Raw genomic sequence first — 13,829 nt, 5'->3', positions numbered from 1 at the left:
GATCTTTATTGTTCTGAATATAGAAACCACTTGCTTCCACACTGTTTAATTTATCATCTATCATTACCTCAATGATAAATATATTTTCTGTCATAAATTACATTTCTGCATGTGTGTCTTTCTGGGCTTCTTAGTCTCTGCTGTTTATAAGGTCGTGGAAATACTGTTTTGTTTAATTCTTATTTCTTTACACCAAGTCTTGATTTCTGATAGGTCAAGGCTTCTACCTTATACTTCTTTGAGAATGTTTTGGTTTCTTTTTTTGCTCTGCTTTCCTTAATAATCTTCAGAAGCAGCTTGTCAAGTTCCATGACAAACTCTGTAGGGATTTTTATTGAAATAGCTTTGCCCGTGTGGATCTCTCTAGGCGCAGATACAGTTCATGAATATGGTATTACTCTCATTTATTTGACTTCTTAGCATATTTCAGAACGCTAATATTCTTCCACATGGAAGTGACATAAATTATGCTCGGCTTATAATAGATACATTATTTTTATTATTTTTAATGACTGCTTTTGAGAAATCACATTTTATGCTTCTTTAGACTATATACATATAATTGACTTTTATATCCAGAAAACTTTAGGAACTGATATTATTTTGAAAATTTGTTTGTCGCTTTTTTGAGACCATATTATGTGTGGTTCTCATTGTCTTTTCAATCATTCCTCTGTGTGTTGGGGGGGGCAGGTGGGGGTGGGTGGAGGAGGGCGTCTTACTGAGCTGATTAAGGTCTGTCTCTAGTACAGTTTTTAAGAGAGCTTGTGATGGTGGCCAACCCTGTCTTGTTCCAGATTTTTAAGGGAATATATTTAACCAGTGAGTTTGAAATTTTGCGGCTAGTAACCTCATGTTTGGCTAAGGAAATTTACTTATACTCTTCATTTTCTATGAATTTTTGTGGTGGTATGAATTTTTATTTTGCCTTTCATTTTGCACTCACCCAGAAAATAATATGGCTTCCTCTTTAAGCCTCTTTCAGAACTGATTAGTGAATTTTTACCCTTCATCTTTTACCTACTAGGCTCTGAATTGCTCATTCCTTCTTTCTTGATACACTTTTTTTTATTTGGCTTGTAAGGACTTTCCCTCACTACCACCCCTCTCCTGGGTTTCCTCCTCACATTTCAGTTCCTTTTTCATTATTCTTTCCTCTGGTCTGTAGTCACAGTTCTTGTACTTTTCTCCTTTACCACCCTTCTCATTTCTTGGTGATTTCTAGGTTTTTATGCCTACATCTCCAAATTTATACCTCCTTCCCAGTCCTCTCTCCCAAACACCAGATTTGGATATCCAGCTGAAGCTTAGCACCACTGCCTGGATGCCTCCCAGATAAGCCAGTTAAGCCTAAACCAAACTCCTGATCTCTCTGCCCCATGCCCACCCTCCTGTTCTATGCATGGTTTCTTGATGTTTGCTGTTGGTAAACTTATTGAAACAATCAGGCCAAAATATTGGACTAATTCTATACTTCTTTCTTTATCCTACACCTCATTTCTAATGAGTTAAGAAATACTAGTAGCTTTCCCTACAAAGTATATGTGGGATTTCCCACTCCTCAACATCTCCAGCGCTATCACCCTGGTCCCGCCACTGTCATCTTTTGCCTGCCAGCAGGCCTCTGCTTTGTACCCTTGCCCATCGACAATGTTCAATATGATCATGAGTGTTCCTTTTGGAGAGTAAATTAGGCCATGATTCTTATCTTAAGTCCTAGAGTGGTCCCCATATAACTCAGATAAAAGCTAGAATCCTCACAGAGGCTTGCAAGGAATTATATGGACCTTCTGCTCCACCCAGCCTCCCCACAACATACACGTTAAGTCTCTGACCTTCTCTGCCACTGTTATTATCTGCCTTGCATTCCATCCCAGCCTTACAAACTTCTTGCCATGCCTTGAACAGAGTGGTACCTCCTGCTTTGCAGCCTTTTCTCTAGCTCTTCCTTCTATCTGGAAAACTCTTCCTTCTACCTGGAAAGCTCTTCCAACCAGGGATCCACTTAGCTAACACCCTTGTCTCCTTTAAGTCCTGGCTCAAATCTCCACCTTCTCCCTAAAGACTACCCTAACTACTTCACTTAACATTATAAGTTATAAATGCATGCACACCCCTTACCCATTCCTATATTCTAATTCATGCACCATACTCTACATTTCTTTCACAGCACTTTTTTCCCTATCATTATGTATCAGGGGTCAGCAAATTTTCTCTAAGGTTCAGATGTACACTTTTTTGCTATGTGGACAGTATAATTTCTATCACAGCTACTTGACTCTGCCATTCTGACATGAAGCTGTCATAGCATAGACAACATGTAAAAAAATTAGTGTAGCTGTGTTCCAATAAAACTTTATTTACAAAAGCAGACCAGAAGCCAAATTTATCCCATGGGCCATTAATGGAATCTTGTTCTACAGTTAATTTGTCATATTTACCCCTTTCTAAGGTTTGTATTACCTCTTGCATGAATGATGAGCTTATAAAACCATGTCATAGAGATTTTAATTTTTTTGTCTTTTCTAAGGACCAAAGGGATTTTGTTGGTGCTGTCTATGGTATAGTTTTATAATTTATCATTTTCTGCTTCTTTTATTTAGTATTTTTTTTTTTATTTTTTGAGCTTATGTACTTTTTCTGGATAATTAGCTCCTTAATTATTAGCCTTTTTTTTCTCCCTACAATTTACAGCTATACATTTTTCTTGAATAAGTGGTTTTACTTCATCCCACATAATTTGGTATGTGGTATTATCACTTTTGTTTAGCCTCAAATATTTTCTTAATTCTATCACAGTTTTTAAAATATTCATGTTTAAGGATCCACAATATAGTAATTGCTAAAAATTTTTAACATTGGGAAACAAAAGACACTCACTATGTTAATTTTATACCAATTCACATTATACATGGGAAAACAGGATTTTCTCATTTACAGAAATATGATGCCAATTAGAAAAGTGGAATTTAGACAGTGCCATTTTATCTATAAAGTATTTATTACTATGAATTGGTGTAAAATTACAATATATAATCTCATTCTGAGGCATAAACACATTCAGAAGAAAAATTTACATAACTTATAAAATTGTAAGTAGCAGGAAGAATATTATTTTATTAAGCTTGGGGCTATCTTGGAATATTAATAAGAATATTTAGGACTGAGAGTTAATACTACAAATTGTAATGATGATATATCTCTAATAAATGCAAATGCATTTGTTCTATCGTGTGTATTTTCTCTAACTTTTATTGGCAGTGCCCTGAGTTGGAAGAGTGCTTAATGGTTTGATGTACCTTGTAAAACCTATATAATTTTTTAAAAATTATTTGTTTCAATCTAACTAGAGTTACTTCTGAGTTATGCAGTGCTTCTTAGCACCTCTCCTTAACCACTTAAATGTAGTTCCCCCCAAAAGACAAAACATTTAAACTCTGAAAAGTTTTGATGCATTTTCTTAAAAATCTGATATTGATCATAATAACATTTTATATGAGTTGGTGATTATTTTCAAAAATAACTTTACATTTTTAATATATAAACTGACATAATCTTTCTAAACTTTGATAAAGACTTAGGGATAGAAATTTCCACCCCTGGCTGGTGTAGTTCAGTGTATTCAGCATGGGCTGCAAACCCAAGGGTCACTGGTTCAATTCCCAGTTGGGGCACATGCCTGGGTTGCAGGCCAGGTCCCCAGTGGGGGCCACATGAGAGGCAACCACACATTGATGTTTTTCTCCTTCTCTTCTCCCTCCCTTTCCCTCTCTCTAAAAATAAAACTTAAAAAAAGAAAGTAAGTTCCAGGTACCTTGAAAAATCAGGGTGCTCAGATGGCTAAAAATGGATGTGTTGAAAAGTGTTATTAAAGAAATCATTTATGACTTCAGCCTCCTCTACAAAATCCTTAAGGTTCACTTGTGAGACATTTATCCAGTAAGAATATAAGACCATGACCAAGATACCAAGTACAGCTAGGGTTGAATTACCACCCTAAAGGGAGGGCGTTTCTGTGAAAATTTACATGGAGAAGAGACTTCCAGGTCTTTTCATGCACTGTTCTCTAAGAACACTGGCAGAATGACTTGCACCTCTCAGAAGGGAGATAGAAGGTCTCTTAGGAGAAAAAAAAATAAAACTATAGTGATGATTGAGGTCCTGTTAATGAAATGGGCTATCTACCAGTCTACAGGCCTTCAACATGCATGTGGGCTTTCTGTGAGCTTTTGAATGTATTATCCGATTTTTCTTTTAAATCATTTTCACAATATGGAATTTACTAGGTATTTTTTACAACACAGGCATGCATTCAGAATGAGAGGAAAAAAATAACCACTTCACCATCCAGTGACATAAAGGAAAAATAAAAGTAGTATATGTACAAGCTTCCAAAATGAGAGCAGTAAAGAGACAGAAAAATGAGTGTTTAGAGGCTATGTTGTTGGCTGCATTTGTGTTTACAGTTGTTTTGTCCTAGAGAATGAAGTCTTTTATCATTACATAATAAATAACTCTCCTCCAACTCCAACGTTTGTCCTAAATTCTCTTTCTTCTGTGTTAACTTTGCTAGATCAATTTCCTTTTTTGTTGGTAGTCTCTCGCTAAGTCTTTTCTCACCATTTTAACTGTTCTGGGTTTTATGTGTATCCCTCACAAGTAGCATACAACTGGATTTTGTTTTCAAAATTGTCTTCTTCCTGCTTGGCATATTTCCTTCATGTTGCTTTTTTGTTGCTGTTTTCTTTGCTTTCTTCTATCTCCCATTTTAAATGCTTCCCTCGGATATCCGGTAAAAGCCTTGGTTGACTGCTTGTGATTGAGAGTGAGAAACAAGCTGACTGGAGGCTCTAAAAGGGTGGCAGGGGCCTGTCAACCATGATAAGTGGTTTACATAGGAATTTGCAATGCCAGCAGTATTGACAAATAATTCTTTGTTGTCAGAGGCTGTCCTGTATATGGTAGGATGTTGAACTACGTCCTAGGCCTCTATGCATTAAATGCCATTAGTACTTCCCAATTCTGATGAGCAAAAATATTTACAGGCATTGCCAAATGTTCCCTGGAGTAGGGGGTTGAGTGTGAAATTTACCTGGTTTACAGCCACTGCTATTAGTGATCAGCATGTACCATTTGTCGAGGAGTCCCTGGTATCAGGAGTTTTGTGATTCCTCTTGGATTAATGAGATTTCCCAGGAACAAACCCTACTATCTCCTGGTAAGTTAAAGACATGCTTGAAAATATTCGTCTAATTCTCTGTGTCTTCTCTTTGGCAGAGTACCCTTTTTGTTAAGAAACTCCACCCTCCTCTCCCTGGACATGGGCTTAACCAACACTTGCAATGACATTCTCCAGACCAATGATTGGTTGACAAATGCATATGTGACAGAATTCTGACCAATTTGACCTAAGGGAGAGTCTTCACTAGTGATGGTGGTGGTAGTAGTAGAATGGCTGGAAAAGGTTTCCTTGTTATAAAAACACACGGAATAGATAGTTTTCTCATCAGACGAATGGTGTTGAGGTTGGTCGTGAATTCTGGAACTTCACGCAGCATGGAAGGGAACCCAAAGTTGAGGATATGACATTGTGCAACCACTAATTTAACCAACCGTGAAAACAAACTTCAGATATTCTTTTAACTTAGATTTTATAAATCTCCTTTTCTGAGCCATCAACTGGATCTGGATTTTTAAAAATTGCGACAGAAATCATTTTAATTGATATTTTCCAAGAATAAGTTGCATTTTAAAGTTATCCACCTCTAATAATTGCATCCTTTTATTTGCATCAGCTCTTTGATACTCGGGTGCAAAATGCACATTTACTTGGATGTATGTGAAACCAGACTTTCGATACCTATAAGTTGGTATTTTTTTAGGCCACTAAAGAAATACTTTTAAACTCAAAGGAATAGTGGTCTGGTCTATTAAACAAACAAACTTTAAAATACTATGAAGTGAAAGAGGGCAAAGCAGGGAAACAATTGTTTTGACATTCTAATTATAAATACATTAGACTTGGTGCAAAAAAAAATCATCAAACCATCAGTCTTGACGATGGTTAAGTTAATTCAGTTTTTGAAGTTCAATAATTCATCTGCGAAGTGTCAGCAGCTGGGTCTTGTTAATGGTAAGCCTTTCATTCCTGTTAAATCAATTGTAAATAATACAACCCCTCGGAGAAAAATGATGAAATAAGCATTGATTTCCAAATTGGGTGTTAGATATAGAGCATTAATAAAACACATCGCAAGCCAACAAGTACCTAATATGCTCTGATCACTGAAATAATAATCGGGGGGAAAAATCAATGATTTTCTTTGTGTAAGTTGTATTTTTACAATTCATTTGTATCTATGTATCATTATATCAAATTTCACATTTTAGACCCTCTGCAGTTAATTTTCATTATTCTCACCAGCAAAACCAGTGACTTCTGTGTCCTGTTAGATTCGTTTCTCCCTTCTTCTAAATAGGTGACAAACATCTGGTCACATAGTGTTTTAGTTGCCTGACACCAATGATTTTGTTTTGTTTAATGCAATACAATCATCATTTACAGCAAGCCACATAAAACATTGCAGAAAAAATGTAACAGCTCTAATAAAACTTTCAAAGGAAAATAAAGCTCTCTAGCAGGTGTCCATAAAAGTGCTTTATGCCCACAAACTCTATTAAATGTTAATGCCAGTGTCCTGTGACTACCACAGATGGAGCCTGGCTGAAAGGAAAATGCGCCTGTGAAACCATGATTTTCCAACAAAAGGGGTTGGAAGGGCAATGCCATGTTATCTGTTAGACTGAATTATGAAAGCCATTAGGGGCTCTATTGATTGTGCATTTTATGAAGGACTAGTTTGAGGAAAAGTACACGGATTTTTTTTAAAGCCATACATGGGACAAGAGAGGAAATACCGAGGGCACAACTTTCAAAAGAGCACCACTAAACTTCTTCAAGTTACACAACACAATTTTTAGCTAGGGTTGTTCCCTGAAGATGAAATAGCTGTGACACAGTGATGGCGGATTTGGCCTTGGTTTTCCTATTTTAGTGTTGTTCCTCACGTTTCATTACTAATTGCATTCTCTTAGTCTCTTGTGCTATCCTTTTTATTTCTAGATGTTTGTTTTGCTTTAAAAAATGTTAAATGTATTACGGTGGCAACTGGTTAATAAGATTATATAGGTTTCAAGTGCACAGTTATATCATACCTCATCTGTATATTGCTTTGTGTAGCCACCATCCAGAGTCAAATTTGTAGATTTCTTTACAAAATCCTTTTGTGAAGTTATTTGAAAAAGGTTCTGATGTTATAAAATGGTTAAATACCTGTGAGTGGGATGCAATGTCTTTGACCTCAATAACAGGCTCATTTGCTCTTTGTAGGAACCAAATTTTGAATAGATCCAAATGGCCACTGCAAAATAGTCAAAAATAGAAGATAATTACTCACAAGAAAGAAAAACATAAGCTGAATACACAATGGGAAGTGACTGTCAAATACAGGGCCTGGGAGAATTCACACCTGCTTGAGTGTGGTTGGTAGGGTAATAATATGGGTGTAATAATTTATACTTATAATTAGAGCATTTCACCTAATGTCATATGGTGTGCTTCAGTGGGATTTGTTATGTTACAGAATTACATGCTTATGATTTTGTATTAAAAAAAGGCATTATTTGTGCCAAACCCTGTATAAAAGAACGTGTTTACAGAATGCAGGGAACTTAAAATCTGACATCTTTCCCCCAAACTTACACAGAGACCAACTACTGTGTATTCAAAAGTAGAAACCACAATGATTACAGAACTTACATTATACCAGGTGAAGACTTTTGAAAGATTTGGGAAATTTTAGCTGTGAGGGAGGAAGGCTCAGACTCAGGCAGTCAACTAGCTGGTCTAGGTTCATTTATCCGGATGGCCATATAATTACTTTTCCAAAGGGGGCAGCTGCACCTTCGAGAGTAACAGGGAGATCGTACTAATGATGTAAGGCTGGGACAACAGTCATGTACAAGGACTGCACTGAGCAAACAAATTGTGTGGTCATCCTAATTTTTAAAAAGGAGAGTTTGATGGCAGGCATCAAAGGGTTTAAGTAGGATCAGTATGGGGTGTGGGTGGTGGGGAGAGAGGAAGAAGGGGATTAACATTGGATTCTGTGTAAGGAAGGAACATGTAAGGAACTCTTAAGTGGCTGAAATGGGATGCCTGCCTGCCTGCCTGCCTGCCTGCCTGCCTTTGGGAATTTCCAGTTAGTCAATGAAGTTGCTCAAGTAAGATTGTGAGGCCATTTAACATGAATGTGTTAATGGGAATTTGAACATCAGAATTATGGTTGGACCAAATGAACTTCAATGTGTTTGCACACTTTGAGAATCTGTGGTTCTAAATGTTAAATGAAGAAGTCCCATGGAGAGCTGTACATTCTAAATCACGTTGTTGTGAGATCCATTCATGGAATTATATTCCAGAATGAATGCAGTCTAGCATGTCTGTAGTGGAGTTCTCAGTCGCTGACAGCAGAACCAACCTCAGCGTTGGTCAAGAGTGAGCTGGGCAGAACTCTCTGGACCCTAGTGTTGTGTAACAGGACCTGGTGTTAGGATGGCTAAACCACAATTGGGTAAGACACAAAACTGAGATATAGATTGGAGACCTTGGACTTTCAACATTCCTTTTGAAGCAGGGTCTGTAATTCCTAGAATGTTCTTCTACTGGACTTTTGAGAAGACAGAATGTTTCAAATAGCCCATCGGATGTTCTTTCCAGTGAAGCTGCATCCTATGTGCTAGTAATTGAAGCAGTTTGAGCTGTGCAGACACTTTGTTAAGTAGTATTATCAAACCAACCTCTGTATTTGTATGCATTATATACCGCCTACTGCTCTACATGTTATACTGGACTTTCTAGAGTGATTTAGGGGATTTTCAAGGGCGGATCTTGACTTTGTGATTGTAGCCTCACTTGCTGTCATAGATCCAAATCCCTGTGCCAGGATACTCGTGACTTCTATCTATCTGATAATCCTTTTCTCCAGCTCAAATCCCATATTCTCTGCAAACCTTCCCTGCTAGCTATAGTTAAGGTTGAGCAACCCTATCTTAGCATCTGGTGGCATTTCTTGTCTGTAAGACAAATTTTGGCATTGAAATATACCTGGTTTTATTTCCCTCTCTTTGTAGCTTGGATATATGTGCCCCCCCCCCCCCCCCACCGCTGCCAACTAGATTGCTCAGCCCTTGCTGGAGGGACTGAGTCACTCTTCTAAGTCCTCCAGGGTGTGGCGCTGGACTCATCTGATCCTTAATTGAAAAGAGGGGGATTACAGGAATCTCATGATACCCCACCGGCCAGGTAGATGTTTCTATGGATGAAACTTGCTACTCTTAGGGCAGCCTGGACCATAGGAAAGGCTAGCCTGAAAAGGCAGTGATGTAAAGGAGATGTTCTGTTTAAGTTCATTTTAGGCTGCTTTCCTATATTCAGCCTCAGTGTCTGTGATATGAAACCCTGTTCTCACAGAAGGTTTCTAATTATTTTTTAAATGTTTTTTCTTCCTTTGGGAGTTTTGAACACAAACAGGCTGACTTGGTAGTTATAGATTCATATTTGAGATCCTCATTTTACAAACAATACAGTATTAATAGTTTGAAAAGTATTCCCTCCAGAAGAACCATAGGTTTCTACTTCTCCAATACCTGCTGTTTTGAATTAATGCCATGGAGGCATGGAAACTGGTGTATTCTGATCACCTGCGGATTTGGGTTCGTAAGTAAGGCCCATCAATTAGAAAATGGCCTGTGCATGAAGGGATTGCAAAAGGGCTTATAAATCGCATGTCCTCTGCTCACTGGTGCGCAGGAGAAAAAAATAACGCGTGGTGAAAACTTTCTGGGGGCCAGGGGAAGAGGCAAAAGGGCACTTCTAAACAATGGAAAATATTTTTTCAAGCTACTGTCACAGTGTAAGATGGATATCTGTAATATATTAGAAGGTAAACTTTGGCCGAGGCCCATTTATTGTAGCACGTTGTTACAGTGTATTAACTCCGGGCAGCACTTCACGGAAGTGCACACGGAAGCTCACTTCATTAAGTGCCCTCGCTCCCTAGTGCTGGGAGTAGTCATTACACCTTCTTTGAAGCCTAGAACTATTTATGAAAGAATATTATAGTTATGCTTACGGGTAATATTTATTAAAAGGCTGGTAAATGCTTAAGAGACATAGCAGCGACTGAACAAGATGGTCACTTAGAGTGAGGAAAGAAGATGATATGCAGACCAACTTCTGGGATAATCTCACACCTTGCACAGCTCTTCTAGAAATGATGCTCAGCGTTATGGTTGCCTGTAGGTTAAAACCTCTTAAAGTTTATGTGATACTATTCTTTCTTCAAATCTTTTCTTCGTGACCTACTGCTGTTCCTGGACACTTGGGAGCAGGACATGATTGACTTGCAGCCACTCTGGCCAGCGCTGGTTTTGCCATTGGTGGTATGACAGCCTCAGGGGAGAGGGCAGTGCAGTGGGGACTGAGGCAGTGTACTCCCAAAAGGTTTTATCTGGATCTTGGCCCAAGTGTGCTGTGAGGTCGGCTGACCCATACGCATGATTGGAGTGCCCGTGGCATACATGGTGGATATTGTTAAGATTACATGACACTCAGAACTAAATTAACATGGGTTTAAATGATTAAAGAAACCCATCTTTGTTGCATGGAAACAGTGAAAGAGCCAGATATAAGCTGTCTCACACATGATGGGTTGAACAATGGGCCAAATGATGGGCTGTTCTATGTAACGTATGAAATTGTATTTATAAAAGCATGATGACAGCCGTGGCTGGTGTGGCCCAGTGGATTGAGCGCTGATCTGCAAACCAAAGCATCACCAGTTTGATTCCCAGTCAGGGCACAGGCCTGGGTTGCGGGTCAGGTCCTCAGTAGGGGGTGTTCAAGTGGCAACCACACACTGATATTTCTCTCCCTCTCTGTTTTCCTCCCTTCCCTTCTCTAAAAATAAATAAAATCTTAAAAAAATAAAAGCATAATAACAATAACAAGGATACAGGTAATAGTAAATTTCCTTAGTAGCAAATAACCTCACGTATACCAATTTGTTAAATACTCACCTCAGCCCTGTGAGAACTTGGGCTAAAAACAGCACAGCAACTTACACAGGTTACAATGGTGATGCTGGGTTTTGAACCCAGGTAATCACAGCTATTTGTTAACAACCATGCATAGTGGCTAAAAGCTAAGGTTCTGTAATCAGCTAAAGCTGAGTTGACATGCTGAAAATCTGATATTTAACCCACAAGGTTTTTTTTTTTCCTCATTAATCTGTAAACTGAGCGTGGTAATAGAATGTAACTCTAACAGTGCTTTCAGAGTTTTGATAACTCCGGCATACAGTAAGTGTTTGGTCAATATTAGCTTAGCATCATTTTAAAATAGTGGAAGTAATGGGGCTATCAGTTGATGGGTATAAAACAGCCTGGTGTGTACGTATGAGCACGCCTGGGGGCAGGTTGGAAAGGGGGGGTGTGATAGAGGAGGGGGTGGGATGTCTGGTTTTGAATAGGCAGTTTAACCCACTCCACGGAGTTGCCGCAGCACGAGTGTGCAGAGAAACTTCGCCCGAGGCCTATACTTCCACTGCCTTCATTTTTCGCAAATTCACCTCGCTTTACATCTGAGAGTCCTGGATCATATTTAACTGGAAAACAGCAACTGTCAATCCAATTTCCTCTTGATAACATTGTGAATTTCCTTCTCTAATTGGATAATAGAATTATTGAGAGTTTTTAAAATAGAAAACGGGACAATCTGCTGAGCACAGGAAGTGATAGCCATGTGCTGGACTATCTAAGCGCTCAGGGCAAGCAACCCGAGCCACAGAATGTGTGGATTCATCAAGACTCACAGAATGGTGGTCCGTCTCCCTTTGTTTTTACTTCCTGATCTGAGTGCTATCACCGCAAACCATCATTATCACCTCTCTTACTAGTTTTGCTTTCCTTGACTAATTCATCCCAGGGCAGCTGAATTTCACTAATGAGACCGCTTCACTCATTCGAATATGGGCTCTTCATTGGTGACCCAAAGCAACAGAGAAGATCTTGACTTTTGCAAAAACCATGTTTTTGCAACCTCCAGTTACTGTGCTGTTTGGCATTATTTATGACCTAATAGTTGTCAAAGGCATGAAAATCAGTTCAGCAACTAACAGGATCAAATTGGGATTTTAATATTTCTAGAGATATTTTTACATTAACGAAATTATACAAAGAAGTTGTTGGCAACTTTTTTGCTCCTGAAATCTTTGTTAGTAAACATTTGCTTAAACTATTTAAAAATTTTCAGTGTCTCCCCCTTTCCTTCCCTCTCCAAATGTGTGTAGTTTCATCCTAATATAGTACACACACACACACACACACACACACATTTTTTAAAGGTATCTGCAGTAAGAACACAAATTCCACTTTTTAGAGGCTTTTAGTTTTTTAATATGAGGCCCAAGATATAAAAGGGTTCTGGAAATAAGAAAAGTTTCCCTGTTATTAAAAGAGTTGTTGAGAATTTTTTGGCAGACCATTTTAAAGAAATTACCTTCAGGCTAAAAGTAAGAATATTAAAAAATATTTTAAGTCAAAAGAGTTTCTATGAAAGAAAAGCTTAATAATGTCTGGGTAGCACATTCATTATTATAATGTGATCAGTAGTATACACAGTAATTGCATATATAACAACTCTACATTACCAAGTAAAAATAGTGAAGAATTAGGCCAACTGGATGGGACTGTGGTTTACTGCCATGTGTTCTTTTCATTCTTTTTCCAGAGGTTATAGCTTTTCTACCATCTGAAAGCGCTAGTCTTTGACACCGGCCTGCTGGCACTGTTGATGGCAGCTCAGTGAGAATCGTGGCACTGAGCTTCAAGCTGTGTGACCTTCTAACTCAAGTTCCTGACCATGCCTAGTGCTGAAGTTCCTTAACTGTTACTGGTGGGGGATTTCAGGAAACTAAGGACCCACTTTCACGTTAATCAGGCTTTCTGAAACTTGGACTTGTGTTTCTTGGGCAGCACCATGGAGAGATGAGACATTGTCATGTGTCCAACTGATGGTAGCTTTGAAATGTGGGCTCCCACATGACGTAGGCCCTACATCACAGGGGTGTCAAACTCATTTTCACTGGGGGCCACATCAGCCTCGCTGTTGCCTTCAAAGGGCTGAATGTAATTTTAGAATTATGTAAATGTAACTACTCCGTAACAGTTAAGCGAGAGCTCAGCACTGCTGCCAGGTAGAAACAAGGTGTCGGGCTGGATAAAACAAGGTGGAGGACCCCGATTCAGCCTGCAGGCCTTGTGTTTGCCATCTGTGATGTAGGGGAACCTGGCTAAACAGAGAAATGGGAAGACCTAAGAAATAGTTGCTCTTGGACAAATTCACAGACCACACTTTCAGAACCAGTGCTACAGACTGGAGAAGGCTTATTTATCTAAGTGTTAATGTTTAAACTGCACTCATGGATTACTGTAAGATTTATGTATTTTTCCTCTTTTCATATAGTCATTATCTCTGTTTCACTTGCTCTCTGCAAGTGGGCTTTTTAAAGGAAGCCATGAACACTTTAGAATGGCTGTTGTAAAACACACAGAAAGTAACAAGTATCGAAAAAGACGAAGAAAAATTAGAATCCTGTACATTGCTGATGGGAATGTGAAAGGGTGCATTTTCATTGGAAGACAGCATGGTAGTTCATCAACAAACTTAGATGTAGGATTAATGTGTGATCCAGAAGCTCAACTCCTAG

This window comes from Phyllostomus discolor, chromosome 7 (assembly GCF_004126475.2).
Source record: "Phyllostomus discolor isolate MPI-MPIP mPhyDis1 chromosome 7, mPhyDis1.pri.v3, whole genome shotgun sequence".
Taxonomy (NCBI): Eukaryota; Metazoa; Chordata; class Mammalia; order Chiroptera; family Phyllostomidae; genus Phyllostomus; species Phyllostomus discolor.
This window is presented reverse-complemented; position numbering follows the sequence as displayed.